The 14,786-nt window shown below is 43.1% G+C and overlaps 1 protein-coding gene across 9 annotated transcripts in view; it reads right to left on the bottom strand.

The window, feature by feature from the left end:
* Positions 1-14,786, bottom strand: part of ATXN1 (ataxin 1) — a 253,466-nt gene that overhangs the window by 162,585 nt on the left and 76,095 nt on the right. For all 9 annotated transcript variants that reach the window (XR_012994672.1, XM_076330580.1, XM_076330581.1 and 6 more), the window contains one exon: positions 3,493-3,617. The gene's annotated coding sequence lies outside the window, so the exon portion shown is untranslated. The remainder of the gene's footprint in view (positions 1-3,492; positions 3,618-14,786) is intronic.

Raw genomic sequence — 14,786 nt, 5'->3', positions numbered from 1 at the left:
AGAAAGACACGGACCTGTTGGAGCGGGTCCAGAAGAGGGCCACGAGAATGATCAGGGGGATGGAACATCTCTCCTATGAGGAAAGGCTGAGAGAGTTGGGGTTGTTCAGCCTAGAGAAGAGAAGGCTTTGGGGAGACCTTCTTGCAGCCTACCAGTACTTAAAGGGGGCTTATAAAAAAGATGGGGACAAACTTTTTAGCAGGGCCTGTTGTGACAGGACAAGGGGGAATGTCCTTTAAGTTACCCTTAAACTAAAGGGGGGTAGATATAGACTAGACATAAGGAAGAAATTTTTTACGCTGAGGGTGGTGAAACACTGGAACAGATTGCCCAGAGAGGTGATGGATGCCCCATCCCTGGAAACATTCATTGTCAGGTTGGATGGGGCTCTGAACAACCTGATCTCGTTGAAGATGTCCCTGCCCACGGCAGGGGGGCTGGACTAGATGACTTTTAGAGGTCCCTTCCAACCCAAACTATTCTATGATTCTATGATTCTAAAGTGTTGGAAATATTACAGCTTTCAAATATTTTGCCTTACGTGATTTACAGCCAGGATAGTCAACAGCTGCATAAGCTTCACCCATTTTCACGTGACGTGCTAAGTGATGCAAGTCCCAGGTAACGCCCACCAGAGCTGAGCAGAACGGGCATGTCGGCAGCAGCACGGGCATGGCCGCATCCCACCACAACAGTGCCCTGGACTGTGTCACTGCACTCTCCTGGCTCCCCACAGCAAAGGTCTCCATTCTCTGTCCCCACCACCTCCTCTTTACAAAGGCTCACACACATTTACAGAAACAAATGAACAATTCCATTATGTGCCTGGCAGCCCGTGCACTTTCCTTCTGATTCACAGTAGAGGCACCCCATTGAAAAGATCTGTATACAGGGAGGGGGGGGAAGAAAAAAAAATCTAAGCGAGCCTCCAGCAAGCACACATATTATCAAAGCCTCATTTCCACTTAACACAAGCTGCTTTGGGAACTAATGCAGCTGACTTGAGGGAAAAACACAACCAACCAACCTCTTTTTCTATTAGCTAGAGGGAAGAAAGAAAAAAAAGAAAAAAGAAAATCGAACTGGTGCCATCTTTGTTGAAGAGCTCCACGAAACTCATGGTTTAGGAGAGCCGAGGAGCATGGATGGGGGACAATTTGTGACTGATCACTGCCATCTGAACATGGCACGCTGACAGCTGAAAGAAGAGCAGAGAAAGGCAAAACAAAACAGGCATGTGTTTAATCCGGGCAGGCTCAGTCCCCCGTATTCAATCCCAGTGAAAAATACAAGGCAGGAGAAAGTCGGTCCCTCTGCCTGCTCAGCTCAGCACCCACATAACTCCCTGGCACACACCACAGGGCCTTCTCCAGGCACACAAAAGGGGGCATTATTTCTTCACGTGCTGAAAAAATAATCAAGAAAGGGCAGGACTAGCGGTACAATTTAATGTATCTTAAAATGCATCTTTCACCACCAAAGAACTTCCCTTTCTTTAATACTCTGCCAGTGAGCTCCTGCACCCTCCAATACAAAGAAACTAAAAAAGATTCAACGATTTTGTGACTGCAACAGAGAGCTGATCGAATGATTATAAAGGCCACACAGATGCTATGAAGATACCTTCCCCCTGAACTTCAGTGTGCGCTTCCTCAGAGAGCAACAAGAAGGCAGCTGTGAAAGGAAAATCATGCACGTTATCCTGGTCTGACACCAATGAAAAAAAGACAGGAATAAAAGTATTTTGATTTATGCTCTGCAGAGCCAAGGAGGAATGCTTGCCACCAGGACAGTGGCACAGACAGAAAGCAAAGGTGGGCTGAGAGCGATCGCATGTGGGTCATTGTGGTGCACTTCTCCCTCTCTCACCAGTTTGGCCAGGACTGTCACCCTATGCCTGAAACAGGGCTCGCTCCAGAGAGCAAGACACTTTCCCACCTGAGCTGCAGGGATGGGCTGAGAGAGGGGAGGGTAAGAACCAGAGTCCCTAAAGGCTGAACAGCAGCAGTTTCAAACAGATTTGCATTAATACCTCATTTCACAACTACAAAAATCACCTCAGACTCCTACTGAGAGAGTCTTGTATTCCTGTTTGGGCTCACAGTCCCTAGCGCAAGACCTGCCCATAAAACAGAGTTGGCTACAGATTTGCAAAAGTTTCAAACTTTTTGGATAAATCAGTACAAATGCCTACGGGACTATTACAATTTCCCAAGCAATGGCTCCTGTCCACTGACCAGAAAGGCAATATTTAGCTCCCTGCAGCAGCCTGTTGATTTCAAAAGAAACTTAATAGCTCTATTCCTACAAAGCAAATACAGAGCAATCACCAGAGGCCGGCTATGCTCTCCTCTCTTCTGAAACCTGGTAAGCAACAAATGTCTGCAAATGCCACCAGCCAAAGGGTTTTGATATTCTGCACATTTGTGGGATTGTATCCCCTGCTTCTTCCATCTCATGTGGGTCTTTTTGATTCTGCAGGTTTCTTACAGTAATTTTGTCTCCTTCAGCACACTCGTGGGGCAGAACAGACTAAATAACTTCACATTTTTATTTAAGAAAGAGGCTGGTGGTTTTTAGTTTTCATCTATGCAGAATTTTCAGTGGTTAAAAGTTTTACAACTGTAACATTTTCTCTTTACTAGACAAAAAAGACTCAGAGGTCATTCTTTTCTAATGAGAAATGAAAACAAAAAAATGAAGACTAGAGGGAAAAGGTGAGATTTTTCCCTGCAATTCACGATTGCCTTTATTAAAAAAAAATATTAACTCAGGACAACACAATTCGGCCTCAGTCAGGGAACTCTTAGTTCAGCTGCTATTCAAACATCCAAGTGCAATTTGCAACTCTAGTTATGAAAGGGGACATTATTTTCTTTATACTTTTAACTCTACTTGTTCAAAGACAAACTGATGAAGCAATTAAGACAGACGTATTATTAAAGCTGGTGTAGAATTTACAGGCTCTCTTAAGAAGTTTGGTATTTCAATGAGGTGTTGAAACATAAAAATGAGAACTATATTTAATACAAAAATACAACTTAAGAATGCTGTAAAATCAGATTACTCATGACATTATCACCAACAGTAGGAGAACTGTATATGCATTTTTCTGGCTGTGCATTGTATGTTGTTCAATAGCTTTCTTCTGCAGAGTTCCCATATGATATAGATTCCAAACTTGGAAATATTTAGGCACATGCCTAACTTTCAGGGAGAATAGCCTCATTGATTTAAACAGGGTTTAACCCTTATAAATGTTAGAATGATTGCCTGTTCGTGGGACTGGACCTCATGGGGCCCATTTTCAAAAACATAAATGCATTACATATTTTTACTGCTGTTTCTGGGCTTGCCATTAAAGTTCTCTCCCTCCCTCTCCCATCTGTTTTTATTGCCTTCCACAGAAATATCATGACACTCTGAGACAAATAATGATTAATTTAATTACAAACTAACTGTAACTTATGACAAGACCCTCCAATCACTTACCTCAAATCATATGAGTGTTTCAAGATGCAACTGTAAATTTCCTTTTTTCCCCTCTCTCACAGGAGATGTTGCAGCCTTTTTTTTCTGATGTTTTGCATTAAAACTCTTTCCCTGTGCTCCAGGATCTTAAACAAAAACAAAACAAGAAACACTCAGAATGAAAATGTCATTTCAAGCAATTGGTGGGTGGCTCAGGGGAAATCCCTGACCTTTCTCCAATGTGTATTTCATTATCTAAAGCAAGTGTGATAACTCCCCCCCAGCAGAAGCAGCATGAACGCTTTTCTGTGGGCTGTACTTTAAAAAAAAAAAAACAACACCAAAAACCACACTATTTTAGACTACTCAAAAACATTTTTAAAATCTGCAAGGTAGTACACTACAAAGTATTCATTTAAAGCCCAAACCAGTATATACCAGACTCCACAAATTTATGAAGATGAAAAGGGAAGAAAGCCCAGAGATACCAATCAGAAGAAAAATCATTACGTAAAGTATCAAACTGTTACAAGGGAGAGCAATCATCGGCTTTATTATTATTACTACTACTGCTATTACCACTAATAATACGTATACGGCCAACTCCCTAAATCTTCGCTGAGTTACTGTAGTATTTCTGTAGTAGCAGCGCGGGGGAAGTAGTAGCTGTGCTGGAGAAGCAATGCAGCATTAGCACTACAAAACGCAGCCCGGCTGACGAGAGAGGAAGGAAGGGAGGAGGAGCGACAAAGCAAATGAGTAAGAGAAACTGGCAGGTCTCTAATACAATCAATTTTGACATTCTCCACCATCACCAAAAAAGGGCTGGAGGGTTTTGAATTTTCAGTGAGTGCTGCTACCAGAACGCTTTCTCACTGCCCCCCATTTCACCCTCCTCCCTCTCCCGTACCTGCAGCAAGGCAGGCCAGGAGCCGGTTGGGTACGTAAGCCTCCAAACCAGGCTCTGTCAGCAGGAAAATCCCCTGGCTACGAGAAGTAAACGCTGCCAGCCAGTGCAGAGTTCACTTTCCCCCTGAGAGCAGAGTCTTGCATTTGCATGGCCCCTCCGGATTACAGGCATCCCAGTTATTTCTCTACAAACAATTTTTAGGACCAACAACTATATTCATTCTTGCTCTGTAAAATGTCTGAAAGACAAACCATTCCTGGGGCCACACCTGTGACTATCTCCATTGAAGCCAACAAACTTTCACAACACGACAAAGAGGAGGATTTGACCTTGCATGTATGTAAGCCAGACTGTTTTGGTTTTCTTCCTCAGCTAGGACAGACAGACAGCTCTGAATAACATTTTCCGTTGCTTTTAATTAAGAAACAGAGATGTTATCCACAGCCTTCTGTGGCTGTACGTACTTCAGAAAATACAACTTTTCCAAAAGCAGTCAGAAATTCAAAAAGTACAGCTTTCTACATTGCAGTTTATTCACACACACACACACACACACGGAGAAAACCCAAAACTCAGAGCAAAGACCAATACACAAATAAGAGGGAAAGCGGGCTTCCTTTGACACCTGCACACAGGCTGCGGCTATGTCACCACTCCCCAAAGCTGCTTACAGTACAAACAAATCCAAAATACTCCATTTAAACTACCCTGCTCCCCCACTCCACCATGGTTGCTCTCGCTTACGTGCTGTTGCTGCTTGCTTCAAGGAGCCTGCTCTCGCTCAACATGAGTAAAGGTTGCAACAGCCAAGCCTACAGACTTGCAGGAAGAGGACAAAGCCCTCTAAAGCTGTGACACAAATCCAGAGAAGGCTGGAAGTTCAAAGTGAAATGAGGACATTCCATCCATGACTCATGCCACCTAGAAACCATTCTTAATTTAAGAGAAAGTGTTAAAGGGATTATTTTACAGAGTATCACCCTGCTGAATCAACTAGGTCCTGCCTCTCATTTTTTTCCCCGACTCAAATACAAGGTGGCTGGGGATTCTATTTTAAGATCAAAATCAGCATAAAATCCTCCTGTTCTCACTTACATGCTTACATTTTTAACGCTCTGTTTAAAGAGACAAATAATGTTGTTTGAGGGACAGATTCCTAGCTATCTTCCAGGCTTTTTGCATGACCTACAGGCAAATGCTATGTGACACTTCCTGGAGGGCTGAGATAGCTCTGAATGACACTTGAGCTTCTACAGTGCAACTAAACTATGAGTTTGGCTCCTAATGCACATTGTCACTTAACCGCAATTTTCCTGTGCCTCAGTTTCCCCTTACTCTACAGTAAAGATTAACAGTATTCCCCCATCTCAGAGGGCTGATGCGAGGAACACAACACCCATGCTGATTTAGCAGATAATCTGGTAACGTGGACAGTCATAGATCTCAACTCATGTGAGGCTGAAACTTCACATCCACAGAAAAAGACCATGTAAACCAAAATGAGGAGTGAGTCATCAGCATGTCCCTCAAACTGTTTTGCTGGATAGTCATTTCACTACTACGACTCCCTTCTCCCGGGCGCTCCCAGCAAGTGTGGGGGAGACTGAATGGATTCACTGTAGTCACACAGCAGCTTTACAGCTGCCGAAAAAAGGCCTATTGTAGCCCTGCATTTTACTATCTCGAGTAGCATACATTAATTTGCTGTACAGCTTCCATTACCCATCTGATCCTTACAGAAACAGGAGCAGCAAATGAGCAGCAAATGAAAAGAGGTTTAACTGTGATGGAGGAAATTGTTTGGTTTCCTAAAACAAGGGTAACAATTTACCCAGCAGAGGATGAAACAATAAAAATTCAGTGTAACAAAAACACTTTAAACTAGTTCTGCCTTTTTTTTTTTTTTTTTTTTGGCTACATCATGATACTGTGAGCCAAATTTCACGATCAGAAAGCAGCAGCAGGCCTGCCATTATGTACATGTGCTCTTCCTGCAGTCACTGTCCACTCATGGCTTGCACCTCTGTGCATTTATGGTATTTGCTCAGCAACCTGAATGGTATCAAAAACCACTGTGAACTGTTAATACAGAACTATGCAGTTGCACGTACAAAGCCTCACTCAACAGTCAGATATGCTGGACTTCGCAAAAATACATGCGAGTAGATTTGACAGCCCATTTCTAAATTTCTTGATTTTTCTCTGTAGTGTCTGGACTTAAGTCAGGGAGGAAGGACAGTCCTGAATTAAGCACATTCCTCCCAGCATTCAACTACTCCACTCTCCCCCTTCTAGAGAAATGAATGCAGCTTCAAATAAATTAAAGAAGTATTTTGTCAGCTCTTTCATTCTTCCCAGTGCAATAAATGAGGCAGTGCTTGGCTTCTCTAGCCCCCAGCAGAGCCAAATGAAGGCTCACTATGAAGTACAAATCCCCCTTCCTCCTCCCATACACGCAGTGTTAACCCTGCCAGCTGCAAAGAAGCCGAATTTGGCCAGGGTCCCCTGAAAACAGCAGCATATCACACCTGCAACGTGCTGTACTGCTAACCCCCAAGAATTAAATGATGATTGATCACAGCACACATCTCCCCAAAATGCGGTACTTCCCTCAAAAACTACGAGACTGGACAAAAAATCACGGCATCTTTTTCTCCGCCTTCTGGCTTTGGAACCACAAGAACGCAACAAGTGCTGTGCTGGTCTGCACTCAGAAGGCAGAAATATTTTGCTTTTCAACAGAAAGCTGAGACAGACAATACCCCTTGCTTTGGCAGCCTAGGACCTTAAGAAAACCTCAAATATCACGAGAGTAGCAGCCTAATAAAATGCCACCAGTGGGACCCCTCTTTTCCCCCAGCCTTCCTTCATTTCGCAGTGGTGCCTCACTCAAAAGGCCGATGGAGCTGAACAGACTGAGTTGATTTTCCATTCTAGTCAACTCGTACATTCACTATGTTAGCGTGACTTGACTCTGATCAAAACTGATGAAAAACCACGGCAGTGGAAACAAAGAATCAAGTAAAGAAAGAAATGAAACCCCAGGACAAACTAAAAAGAAAGGCTCAGCTCATATTTATGGATTTGGGCAGGCTTGTTCACCTCAAAGCCTGGGCAACAGACGGGACTGCCAGCCTCCCCCGCCATCCCCAGGGCAAGCGGTTCTGGGGTGGGCCTGGACAAAACCACCATGGTACTGTCACACATGATGGGATGGAGCCAAGGCCAGATCAGAGCAAAGTGGATTGCTAAAATACCATCTCATTTTGGGACTAGCTATGAAGTACGGAGAAATGGTGGCACAGGGCTCTCTGCACACCTCCTGTCACGGGGACAGGGACTCTCTTCCTTAGTCTTGTAGAAACAGGTCTGCTGCCCTCCCTTGCCTCTGCCTAGGATCTGGCAGGCTCAGGCGCATGTTCCCACTTGATACGTACTCTTTTTCTTGCCTTCTGCTCGTAAACACGAACACCATAAAGTCCTCTTTTTTCTTAACAGCCGAGAGCAACTTTATCGCGTGATTTTTGGAGCTAGGGCCACCGGCCCTCACTCATTGACCCTGTGCCTTGACGCAGCCTATTTATCATTAAAAGGTGACGCAGAGCCACACTCTCCCGCTTACCCAGAGGGGTGTTACGTCTTTCCAAGACATAATCACCCCAGCCTCACCAGGTGCTGACCTCAGACTCTCCCTGACACCCTCTTAAGTGCCTCCTTATCCCACTGTCTGAGCACAGCACGAAGGTCTGAGAGAGACTGACTGCACGACAAGTCAGCGGCCTCGTCCTGTGGCAGGTGACCCTGCCATACGACTGCCTGCGCTCACCAAGGCACAACCCTCCTCAGCTCCCGGCTTCTGAAAACCAAGAGTGCCAACGGATGAAGAGCTGAATACCATCCACCCACTCTCTCACTGGCTGAGCTGGTCTGGACAGTAATATCCTTTTGTGAAACTTCAATGTTTTGCCTGTGAAAAGCAACAGGTAAGTGTGTCTCTCTGCTAAAGGGCACTTTCTAGTTTAGAAAGAGATGTTAAGAAAATGAAGTATGGCATGATTTGCAATGTCCAGATACATTCCAGGTTCTTCAAATGAAGGGCTCTAGAAAAAAGAAGAAATTTCATGTTCTTTGGGACAGATGAGTCTGGTATTTTTTCCTATTACTTTCTGCTTTACCTACTCAGCTCACCTACCTTCTAGCTATATGAGGTTGAGTTTTGAGATGTAGTTGTTTGCTGCTATATAGGAAGATTGAACAATCAACATTCCTTACACATTTACATATGGCCAATGCCACAGAGTACAGGACACTTCAGCAGAAACCTGTGGTGACCTTTGTTGTAGGAAACTTTGGAGGCCGTAAGTTTTTTTTAGAACAGAAATTTGACTAAGCCACAACCAGCCCGGCACTACTGTAGTTTGGTCTTACTTTTTGAGATCAGCAACACTATGCCAGCAGCTTGGCCAGCAACTAAAATCTTCCAGGCAGCGGAACAAATGTTGTCCTCTGCCCGGATTCAGTGAGTTGACTGGCTACAAAAGCTGGTTGGCTTTTGTAGCCAAATCTACTCTTTCAATTAAGGAGAGACAGGACACTGAGAAAGATGAAGCTTTTGTGTAAGTCTACTTGTCCAGACTTTTCTTTAGAAAAAAAAAAAACAACATTGTACTACTGCTTCTGTCGTCTCTACTTCTACTTCCTTTTCTTCAGCACAAATCGTAACATGAGCGCTTCAGGAAGTACCGGGTTTGGTAGTAGGCTCTTTGGGCTGCCAACTGTCAGATCCAGAAAGCAGGACTGTCACATCTGCCAGACTGGCTCTCACACCTACTCTCTAAGGTAACATCATACATTTTTCCAAGTCATGCTAGCAATAATATGACATTACATCTCACCATACCATACGTTCCTTCTCTGCCTCAGGACACACACCAAAAAGAGCCTACACACCTTTAAATAAAGGATGCCCAGCCAGTGTCTTACAATGACCAATAGCCTCAGTTCCATGCCGTACCCGACCACCCTCTTTAATGTAAGGGCGTGAGCACTGTCTCCAGTGGCACATGCTCCTGTCAGCAAGTCAAGCACAAACTGCTAGACATGGGTCATTACTGGTTAAGCATCTAACGTGTACTTGACATTGTATAAGCTCCTTAAAGAAGATACAATCCTTCTTTCGGCAGAAGATTTCTTCTTTCTAACTTCTCAAAACAGCCTTCCTTCTCTGAGGCCTACTCACACCAACCTTCCCCTTTCAGTAATAACTACGAAGAAAAGGGAAGAAAGAACGTTAAGAAAGAAAAATTATGAAATGTGTTTTCCTAACTGGTACAACTACAAGACTAGATCACTGAAATACGCCTTTCTTTCCATCCATTCATCCCACAAGATCCCTATAGGGCATGGCTACCTTACTGCTTTTGTTCAGATCAGGCATGTAGCTTGTAGTTTTTGAAGCAAGTCTCCAGATAATCCATCTTGCCCAGGCTTTTGGTTGCATTGTGGAGTGGTCCTGGAGCACATGAACTGAATCCCTCTTGGGAGGAACTAAACCAGAAGCATCATGTTCTCCAGAGCATGCAGTTAGCGGCACCAGACTGCTCAGAAGTAAAAGCAACCCTGAAATGTGCGTGGTGTAAACCTCAGGATCCCAGCACCAGGTTTTTCACTGTACAGATACTCTCCAGTTGGTCCACACTACTTGCTAATGTAGGCATAATCATAAAAAACAAATATTCTGCTGTCATTCATCTTTATGCCACCAAATACGATACTATTATATCCTACCATAACATTACAACAGTATAATAGTGACAGCAGCGAGAGCCTCTTGAATGAACAATGTAGAGAAGAGAGAATAGATCAAAGTCATTTCAGCTACAATAACCTAATTTCTACAGTTTTACGAGTTGTTCTACTCTTTAAAATATTTTCTCTTCTTCCTGCACCAAAATAGTAAAGAATGGTTATAGAAGGGAAAAAGTAAAACAAACTGGATAAAAAGACAGAAAAAAGTACTACCTTTCCCCCACTAAACCCCATGAAAAATAATAAACTTTAGGCATTAGTTGTAAAAACAGCCAGCAGAAAATTTTAGGCAGTAGTGCTTTTCTAAGGTGACTATGTTGTCATCTGAGCTTATGTCAAATATCCTCTGGTATTTTTTCTCACAGTGGATCTTATGTTCTCTTTCCAAATGTCTTTAAAAAGACCCCCAAAATCTTGAAACTCCTCATAACTAATTCAAGTAATAAGACAGTCATCACAACTGTTTTCAGTGCATGAAAGGCTAGGAATCCTATGACATGACATTTAACTTTCTCTGTTACCTTTTGCCACCTATTAAGAAGTACCTGCTGAGCCTATGTAGGTTTGCAGGCCACACGGAGGTCTGCGTGCCACTAGCTAGAAGCCACCTGTCTACACAATCCACCACATTTGTTGAAAACATTATCAGGAAGGGGAAAAGGATCTTTTCCTCATAAACTGTTGGAAGTTGCTAAGAAATACCTGGTGATGGAAACCTCCTCGCATTCCTGGTGCAGGAAACCAACTAAACCTCATTGCTCCATCTGTTCAACTTTTGTTAAACAGTTCTGGACCTGGCAGCAAATTTGTGAGCCGGAGTGACATTTGACCACTGTGCTGAGGACCTAGCCAAGGCCAAGTGAAATGCTTTCCGAGTACTCAAATACTTCTTGAAAGCTCCTCTCTTCCTTCACATGCCTTCCACTGGCCATCCACACAGGAGAGGACTCTGAGCTCACTGCGAGCAGAAAGCTCAAGCGTGGAGGAAGTATGTGTAAAATCCACAGTCTCACTTCACCACCACTGTCCGTTTTCATGAATGAAAAGGGCAAGTTAGCAGGGGAAGCTGGGCCCTGTCACGACTGCTACCATGCCGTTTGTCCTCTCTCTTCAAAACATTGTGGATCTGTGTTCGTTTCCTTCAAGATAATTGTTTCTATGTATTAAACCAGCCAGAGACATGGTTTCTAATGTGGTTAATTTTTAAGACAGCACAGCTTTGTGCCTAACTCCTCAACTTGCATTTTCGAGAGCCATCTGAGAAGGTCTAGGACTTTTAATAACTGATCTGTGCATTTAAACTGCATTCACTAGTGACTCTACGCACAGGACAGAAAAGGTGAGTGGTCCCGTGGGTTGGGCTCTAACCTCCCAGCTCAGCTGCACAGGCCAGCGTCGTGTTATGCCTCCCATATAGCCCTGGTCACACCACTTTGTTTGTCCCTCTCGGGCTCCATTTGCCTCCTGCAGAACATGGGAAGCTGTGGGTTTACAGCAGAGGAAAGCTGGAAATGCAAAAATACTACATTTATTAGGAAAGTGTGGGAGAAATAAAGAGAGTTAGGATATTCTCCCTCTTTAAAAGACCGAGTAGTCCCATAAGCAGCGGAGTCCATGAAGGCTGGCTTCTTGTGGCTTTGCCTCTCGCAGGTAGGTGACCCCACGCACAGTAAGACGCACGCTCTGAGCAAAGCTAGCCCTGCGCTGGGAGCACTCACAACGGCTCGTGCCGTGTTGTGCTCTCACATCTGTGAGAACACGGGCAAGCCCTTCCTTCAGAAAGGCCACTAATTTCTGTCGTTGTCCTATATTCAACTGCCTGTTCCATAAAACTGCTAGGAGTTCAAGGACTTTATGATCTCAACTTGTCTGTTAAATTTCGCTGGAGCTGGCCAGTGGATTCCAACATTACTGCAGGGAGACTGAGAGAGAGAGAGCACGCTCCAGAAAGAAAACAAAATAAAGTATCAGTCTTGGCCCATGAAAAATGATGTTGGACTGGCAAGAATGGTAAACAAATGGATCTGATGTTAAAACTCGGAACTGCAGTGCCAGTTCTGCAAGATTCATTAGTATCAAGTCCAAGCATAGTCTTGCCCAGGGAGGTTTATTTTACTTAACGCTGGTTTGAAACACAGCTTTACTTTTACTCACTGTGAATTGCACTCTGCTTATGAATAATATTAGGTATATTTTCTGGGGAATTAAATTGTAATCTTTCCTCTGTTCCATTTCTTTAACACATTCAGTTTACTACTGTAACTTGTTTGTGATATTACTAAATTGCAACTACAGAAAGTGGGACAACATTTTGTTCCTATGCAAGACAGGAAAAGTGTATCTGTAGATTTAGGTACAGATAACATTCAAATCTGCTTCAGATGACACAGGACAAGTAGGTGTCTGGGGTTTTGGGGGAGAGGTGAGATAGAGAAAGGGTTTTTCCCCTGGAGGATCAAATCAAGGTATTTTTCCTTAATGTGATCCAGAATATAAGATAGATAATGACAACGTCAGGAACAAAGCTAAGTTTATGGAACATTCACAATGCTGCATATGGCTACATATGTCTTCTTAATTTTGGTGAACAGAGTTTGTAAACAGAAAAAAACCCCAAACCTCTAATTTATTTAGGATATTGTACCTCTTCACATACACATGCATGTACTAACATGGGCTGCAGGGCAGTCTAATCTCTCCAGTGTTTGTTCAGACCTAGGAAGAAACTGCTTTCAACCTGCAAATATTTGTCATGACAAAGCTAGCACTCAACAGTTTCATTTGCCAGCACCAATCACCATGAATTTTAATATTATACTGTCTTTTCCAACATTCCTCTATCTTACACCTAGGGTTTCTCTTCGACGTCTACAGCTAGTGACTGCAACACCACGTAACTTTCCCATCACCACCATCCTGCGGAAAATGAAAGTAACCCTTCAGCCAGTCTCTGCAGGATGACTGAGGTTTGCAAGGAAACCAACTGCACAACTTTCCTTCAAATGGGCAAAATAGACAACATCCTGCTTTCAGTAACTGGTATATTAGTAAAAAAAGCCAATTATCATTATAAAACTGCTTTAAAAAAAGTAGAGCAATGTCTAAAAAGCTACAAACACACCTCCTTGTACTAGTGCCCAGACTCATATTTTATGCTAAAATGCATGTTCCTCAACATATAGGTATATATTTAAATGTAATATAAATTAATCAACTTAAGGCTTTAAGCAAAAATTAAGATATTTTGAAAGCCGGCAAGGACCATTATGCTCCTCTAGGCTTATGCTAATCCATATGACAGGCCATACAATTTCAGCCTAGAATCCCCTCCGTAGTGGGAATCATCCTTCCATTGCATACGAGTGAGTAGCATCGAGCCCAAAAATTTGCAGCATAGCATCTTCATAAAGACATCCAAAGTCTATAGAAAGATTTCATCCACCTGTGAATGTACTAGTTTCCTAGGTCTTTTCACAGTTATTACTGGGATCTTCTCATTATCAACAAACTGTTCTTCATTGTGAAAGAGTGAACTGTTCCCCCTGCTCTCCCAAGTTCCAATGAGTGTGATTTTCACTGAGCATTGACACATTTGTACTACAGAAAAATGTTTAATTAAAAAAAAAAAAAAAATTCTTCTCTCTCATTTGAGTATTTTTTCAGAAGCACTTTACACATATCTTAAAAACTTTCGTAAATTAACATACATGAACAAACGGACATGGATTCCCTCCACTTCATACCCCACTGACATCATAAGCCACCCACTGGAAGCAGGAGAACACTTGTAATTTGGGGGTTTTCCTGCATCGTAAGGTTTTGCTGCAAACTCTCCAGAATGAGCCAACAAGGCTCTGTCAGGCCCCAAACCATTTATGTGCTTAACTTCAGGGGCTTCAGGAAGTGAGCAGGACTGCTCAGATTTGCAAATTAAACACCCGCACAGCCAGAACTATAAGCCAAGCCAGTCAGCGGTACCACTGTTAACTGTCTGGAGGAGCTGAACATGTCCCCTCTGCTCCCCCTGCTCTCTCTTTGTATTTCCAGGAGCAAGAAAAAGGATAAATGGGCCTTCTACTATTTGTACTCATCACCTGTTAGTCACAGCAGTCTGAAAAGCAAACCAACACATCCACTCATTTTGACTGTTTCCAGTATTTATAGTATTATTTCTCCAGGACTGTGAAGTAGCTGCCAATTATTACTAGAATTTGGCATGCAGAACTTCATGTATATAAAAAACCATGATCAAACAATATGCAGCTCATTAAAGGAAGTTTATAACTCTGCTCCCTGCCCTAATACTTTGTTTTTATCTCCTGGAAATATTTACCACACCACCTGATTAGGCTGAGCTGCTTATGTATTTTGAAAATACAAATTATGCCATCAGTCATTCGTTGTATGACAGTAAACTTGCAATTACACAACTTCGCAAGCTCACGCAGTGCACTAAGGCAGGCACAACCCAGCCCCAAGTGCCAGCACAGCATAATGAGACTACCCAATCCTTACCAATCTTAAAAAAAAACCAAAACCAAAAAACAACTGGGGTGATAAAACAGCTCATGCTCTGAAGAACAAAGCTTGGACCGGC

Source organism: Aptenodytes patagonicus, chromosome 2 (assembly GCF_965638725.1).
Source record: "Aptenodytes patagonicus chromosome 2, bAptPat1.pri.cur, whole genome shotgun sequence".
NCBI lineage: Eukaryota > Metazoa > Chordata > Aves > Sphenisciformes > Spheniscidae > Aptenodytes > Aptenodytes patagonicus.
This window is presented reverse-complemented; position numbering and strand designations above follow the sequence as displayed.